This window comes from Rhamphochromis sp. 'chilingali', assembly GCF_963969265.1.
Source record: "Rhamphochromis sp. 'chilingali' genome assembly, chromosome: 18".
NCBI lineage: Eukaryota > Metazoa > Chordata > Actinopteri > Cichliformes > Cichlidae > Rhamphochromis > Rhamphochromis sp. 'chilingali'.
Window position 1 is genome coordinate 29,729,355 of NC_137945.1, and position 6,573 is coordinate 29,735,927.

The following is a 6,573-nucleotide window of genomic DNA, read 5'->3' on the forward strand; positions in this document are numbered from 1 at the left end:
GTTAAATGAAAAAATATATATTCTTATAATTTAGCAAACGAATTTATCAAAAAAAAACAACAACATATATCTGTATTAGTTTTAGTAAATTAATTTGACACCTGTATTGAAAATACCATATTGTATTCATACAGAATCAGTATGGTATCATTGTTTGTCTGTTCACTGATTGTTGAAGCTAAGAGCTACTTTGATCTGTTTAGATCTAAAGTATCCAAAGTTGAGTTCTAATGTTTCTTCACCCCTGTGTGTGTGATATGTGATTTCCTACATGCTGGCAGAGCAGAGCAGCAGTTTGTGCTCACAGATGGTGACGGTGTGGAGAGACGGTGGTATTTCCTCAGAAGAACCAGCAGAGTCACAAAGGACACCAGTCCATCTCACCACCTTGACTTGCTGACTGATGTTCGTCTGCACTGCACAGAGGAAATCAACTGACCGAGGTTTGTCCAGTGACGTGTTATGAAATGTATATTTGTTTTATGCTTACAGATATGTTTTTCTTGACAGAGGCTCTGCAGAGGTTAGACAAAGCAGAGAAAACATGTGCTTTACATTTTACTGTGATTTATTGAGATATTTGTTGCCTGATGTTCAGCAGGAATGGAGAAATAGAATCAAAGGGAGATGTTTTTCCTGTTTTTGTAATGATGTAAGTAAATCTTCAATATTATTTATTTGCTTGGTTATATTAGGAGCGTTTCTGAGTGAGGGGGAGAGGAGTCATCATCCAGGTAAAGTGACGTGGATCAGTGGATACACTTGTCTCCCCTTTAAAGGAGACGATCCAAGTCATCCTTAAATGTTAGCGCTTTCAAATACACAAACATTTTTAAAGGACAAAAATGAACATCCAACTTTGACTGTAATACAAAATAAATCTTTGCATGTGTGTTTTCAAACTCTCAGATGGGCAGTATATCAGTCTTGGACTGTCTAACCTGCCGGAGCAGCACTGAATGACCACCGCACGAGCATGGTCCTGCAACATTCAGCATCTGATCCTTCATCTGTGTGCTTCTGCTTTTGGTAAGTAGAGTTACCCAACTCCAGTAACTATAAACACATGCCATCCATTTCTAACGGCCTGGTTACTTCCTGTCAGTTACTTTAGAAACCATGTGGTCACCTGACCTAACACTGTTTCTTCTGCTTCCCCTTAATGTTGAAGTGTCAAATGTCAAACAGCTGGAGAGGAAACTACACCAGTGTACTGGGATGTTTCAGCAACACGTGCCAGATGCTGTTCCTTCATGGTGACATCACCAGAGACAGTCCCGCCCACCTCAGGACCCATTGATTATGATGATCTGATCCATCAAACCCCCAGCAGGTGAACTTTATTCATGACATAACACCGCAACAATGTAAAAAATTAAACAGCAACAGTCTAAATGTAAAGTGCATTCTAAAGTCCTCTTCAATAAATTGTATGCAAAGAGTCATTCAGGTCACTACAGAACCCAGAGTCTTCATCATTAAATCTCTGGTTGCTTCATTTTTTCTATCCTATATCAGATATTTTAAAGGTTAGCTTAGGTAAAGTTCCATTCTCATGGTGAGGCAAAGTGCTTTATGTGTGTGTGTGCGTGTCATGAACGGCTATAAAAGGCCTATAATTAAAGAACAAAGTGGGGTTTGAGTTCGAGTTGCGGCAGACTGTCACTACTTGTAAATGGAACGCAGCCTTCCTACGGCGGACAGCTAATAACAGGAATCGGACGCGGTCCAGCCAAGTCCACAGCAACCACCATAGCAACCGCCTAGCATGACCTTAAAAACATATTCTGTCTTCATAACTATCAAAATCGTGAAATGATTTGCAAAGTGTGAAAGTGTTACAGCTGCAGAGAGCTATGGCGGTATCTATGGAAGCTGTTTACATAGCTAATAATATACGATGTAACCATGGAGACAGTCAGTCACTTGAGCTAGCGGTGCATGTTTACTACAGTGAATAAGGTGATTGAGTGCACAGCGTCCACACTCTGCAGGGGGTAAAGACATTACTTCAATATTGTTTTATATTGATATATATTAGCCTTCTGTTGACCATCACCTCAGGTTCACCATTACAGTTTCAGATTATAGATGCACACTGTCTAAACACATTCAAAAACTCATGTCTCAGAAATAAGCACAGCTGTTCATGTTTGTCATTAGAGTTTTATTTGTAAGAAAATTATGAACTTCATATTGTGCATTAAATAAAAGAACATTTCACAACTCTGAGTCAACAGAAACAGGTAACAGAAATGTCTCTAATGTGTACAGTGTAGTGTAAGCATTAAAAGATCATAAAGGAAAAACTAACATTTATGTGAAACTAATTGTAATAAAAAATGAGCAGGTGCTTTATAGATTTAAAAGAAAGAATCTGAAAACAACACTTTTTTGGTCTAAGTGATCAAAGTAGAAAACAGAACTGATGTTCAAGAACAAACCGTAGCTGCACTAATATTACACATCTCGATCGTTGTACTGAACAGACATGTTGCTTTTAAAACCACATGCAGTGTGTGACCATGACTGTTCACTGAGACCATGAACGCCACTTCGCTGAAGCATTCTTCTTCTTCTTCTTGCCATTAAATTGGAAGCAGAAGCAGCACGAGCTGATTTGATCTACTGAAAGGAAAAAGCAGAACATCTGAGTTGAAACCAGTCAGCTGAAATCATTAAGACAGGAACAAATTCAATGCAGTGTCTCAAGTGGCTTAGCCTGTTACAACTGTTGATACAAGCTAAATACGGTTAACACACAGTGTCAGGGAGCTCCAGTGTGGGAACTAGTGGCTTTAGGTTTGTAGTCATTTAACTTTCATCCATTCATTCATTTAATTCAGGATTCATTTAATTCAGGAGGAAGAAATGCCAGGTTGGTGCAGGCTGGTTACATGCATTTGGTCCCATGCTGTCTTTAATTAAATGACTTGGTTCATTTTATGGCTGGGCTGTATGTGGGGTTATATCATGTTATTTGGGCAGGAGTACCTGTCCCCTGTTAGACTTAGAAAGTTTCTCCATAAGTAGAGTTTCTAACTCTTCTAGCACATCTGTGGCTCTTTTTACCCCACACTGGTTGTGAGTGTGTAAATAGCCCCACTAGTTATTTTGGGTTGCAGTTAACTAGGGAGGAAGGGGTGGGTATGCCATGATTAGGTGAATAACAATTATATGTGATACATAAATTTCACAATGCATGCATATATCTCTATCAATTAAACCTGGCCTGAGGGCTGCCATTTTTTACATTCAGTTATTTCTCTTAGAAATGTTGGAACTAAATAATGAATGTGTTACAGTTAAAGTGAAACACTGGTCAGTGTAAATGGCTCATTGGGACACAGAAACCCTTAAATTAAACCTGATATCTAGTGTCAAACAATATCAAAGCTGTAAAAGATGTTTACATTCAGAATTTATAAAACTATGATTGTAAATAAATTCAAACAAGTGAGCTTTTCTCTTTGTGCTGAATATCAACACTGTGGTTTCTTAGACTGTAAGCTTTACTTTAGTGCAACCAGTTGCAGAAGCTGCCACTCCAAATGTCTTTTGATAACAAGAAAAAAATACCTTTTCAGTACACGGCCTGAAGTTCTTCTCCGACATCTTCTGCAATCGGCTTTGTCTGCTGGTTTGAAGACAATAAACCACAAAAAAGATGATTTAGTCACTTTGTCTGCGTCATGCAGCTCGAATGTGTCGTGTAACGATGTTGAATAGCCGTCGTTATCCCTCTGCTTTGAGCCTTTTATCAAAAGTTACAGCTAACTTCATGAAGTTGTACAAAAAGGCTTCATTTCGCCGAGACAGTGCGTTTCTGACTATTACATGCATTTGAATGGAGTTCTTGCACGAAACAAAGTATAAGTTTTCATTATGTGAATAACTTGTATTTTACACTGACCCTGGGTCAGTATCAACTTCATGAAGACAGCTGTAACTTTTGATAGAGGACTCACACACACACATATTTATGGCTTTGCCTTATAGAATTCAGAATCTCCGTGCTGAGGAAATAGGTTTTGCAGCTGTTTGAGCTAAGATTTTCAAGTTATTCACAAATTGAAAATCTATACTTTGTGTCGGGCGAGAACTCCATTCAAATGCATGTAATAGCGAGAAACGCACGAACGTGGTGAAATAAAGTGTTTTTCCATAAACTTCATAAAGACAGCTGTAAATTTTGAGAGAAGACTCACACACACATTGGGGGGATATTGAAGTCTATAAGATAAAGCCATGAATATGTTTGTCTGAGTCTTCTATCAAAAGTTACAGCAAGCTCTATGAAGTTGATGAGAAACGCTTTACTTCGCCAAGACAGTGCGTTTCTCACTGTTACATGCATTTGAATTTAGTTCTTGCCCGACACAAAGTATAGGTTTTAATTTGTGAATAACTTGAAAATCTTAGCTCAAACAGCTGCAAAACCTATTTCCTGAGCACTGAGATGCTGAATTCTATAAGGCAAAGCCATAAATATGTGTGTGTGATTCTTCTATCAACAGTTACAGCTGTCTTCTTGAAGTTGATACTGACCCAGGGTCAGTGTAAAATACAATCCTAGCTGTGTGAACAAAGCTTGGCTCCTTTAATCCTGCATGACAAACCTCAGGATGCAGGTTATTATTACTCTTTCCTGCTGGCACACCTGAGAGTTAGCTAGAAACTTACAGTGACGTGGACATCATGCAAAGACTGCCAGACTCTGTAATACTGTGAATGATCAGTGACTCAAGTTAACACTAAACTTTAAACAGTACCTCTGTGTCTCTGTGTGCTGAACATTTAGGATTGAGTCTGCATTGACTTTATTTATTGAGACTTTAATGTGCTAAAAGCAGGTTGAAGACAGCTCAGAAACATTTGAAGATTAAAATTTAGCATTATGGCTGCTGGTGGTTTGTAAAGCCTATACTCAGCTGTAGTTTTTGTTACTAATTTATGTTTGTTGTTGTTTAACACAGATTTCAGAAGAGCAAATATGCTTAATAGTTTAACTAGATTTCATTTGTCAGTGTGGGACTGCTGAGTCACCTGAAGAACTCATTTCATTCATTCTCCACATGATGTTCATATACAGAAATGTTTCACAGGAACTGGTTCCTCCCAAACTGTGAACTAGTGTGTTTCCATAGATTATCTCTGTATGAATGTACTTTTAAATGAAGGCAAGTGTTTGTCCTTTTTTGTTCCTCAGTTACAGTACGTGATATCTTGATATCAGGCGGTCAACACTGGGGGAAGACAAGAAGCAGACGTACTTCCAAGAGGGAGCTGCAGTGAGGACACAGCCAGGTCACTGAGGTCAGAGGTCAGAATCTGAAACAGCTCAGGTTTATATTTTAGGGGTTATAAAAAATCAAAATGTATTTATGAAGAAACCTTTAAATAATAGTCATAATTATGATTATTATAAGAAATATCAAACATTTAAGTGGATTTTCTGTTACACATATTGTATTAGCCCTGCAATAAACTGGCAGCCTGTCTTTGTCCTGTATCAGCTGGGATAGGCTTCATCCTCCCGCAACCCTGAATTGGATACATTGTATTCCAATTATGTAATCTGATCATTTACAAACTCAAGGTATCTAATCAAAATGTAAGTAATAATTATAAAATGGGAAAGCAGAAATAAGTGTGACATAAATGTAAATGTGTTAGCTGACATAGAGGACAGCTACATGTAGTCTGAAAAACCTTTGTTGTCAAGTATTGCAGGTATATCAGCACGAGACATTCTTACATAGAAGAGTCTGTTAAAGTCTCTAACTCAGCGAAGCATTATTGGTCCCGTCTGTTTGGATAAATATAGTAAGTTGATGTTTGTCCATTTATTGACACATTTTCTTAAGTGCTTATCCAGTTCAGGATCACAGTGGAGCTGCAGCTGGATATGTTCATTAAATAAACCTTACAAAAGTTAACAATAAACCTGCATCCATGTACGTTGTTGTCCACAGGATAAGAAAATCAAACTGGAACACTGTGGAACATGTTAATAAATGTTTGTGTGTTTATGCCTGTGTCTTTCACAGGAGGCGCTGGAAGGTTTCCCTAATAGTTCCTGGTGAATCAAAGCAGAACCATAAAGGTTGCTGGATTGCATGATGGCCTTACCCCTGAGCAGTCATCCTGTTAAAGGAGGAACCAGTTAGAAGCTGTTTTCAAAGTAGCTGAGCAGATTTCATCTCAAGTAAGCGATTAACTGTTTGTTCATCTGTTCTGCCACTTAAAGAGCATTTAAGGACGTCTTTTGAGTGTCCAGCTGAATTAATTCTACTGGCTCTCATGGTCATTTGTTATTATAGACATATTTTTCATGTTCATCCAGCTATTTAGTAAATTCTATCTATTTAGTAATATCCGTCAGCTATAAAATGTAATATAAATATAAAAAATATCTAAATATCTCCTGCACTTTATATTTTAATGATGTAAGTCTGTTATCGTGTTACATTAGCATTCCTCACATATCAATGAGATGCTGTACAGTACAATCCTACTGACGCAGCAGAGGGATAACGACGGCTATTCAACATCGTTACACGACACATTCGA

The 6,573-nt window shown here is 38.0% G+C and overlaps 2 long non-coding RNA genes across 2 annotated transcripts; both read left to right on the top strand.

Moving 5' to 3' along the window:
• The first annotated feature begins 265 nt into the window (after positions 1 to 265).
• LOC308386066 lies at positions 266 to 970 on the top strand. Its single transcript, XR_013969708.1, has 3 exons — positions 266 to 443; positions 696 to 804; positions 910 to 970. It is a non-coding gene; the product is annotated as an uncharacterized lncRNA (long non-coding RNA).
• Positions 971 to 1,227: 257 nt separating this feature from the next.
• Positions 1,228 to 6,202, top strand: LOC308386140. The gene is made up of 3 exons (XR_013969732.1): positions 1,228 to 1,333; positions 5,210 to 5,316; positions 6,051 to 6,202. It is a non-coding gene; the product is annotated as an uncharacterized lncRNA (long non-coding RNA).
• Positions 6,203 to 6,573: the final 371 nt, after the last annotated feature.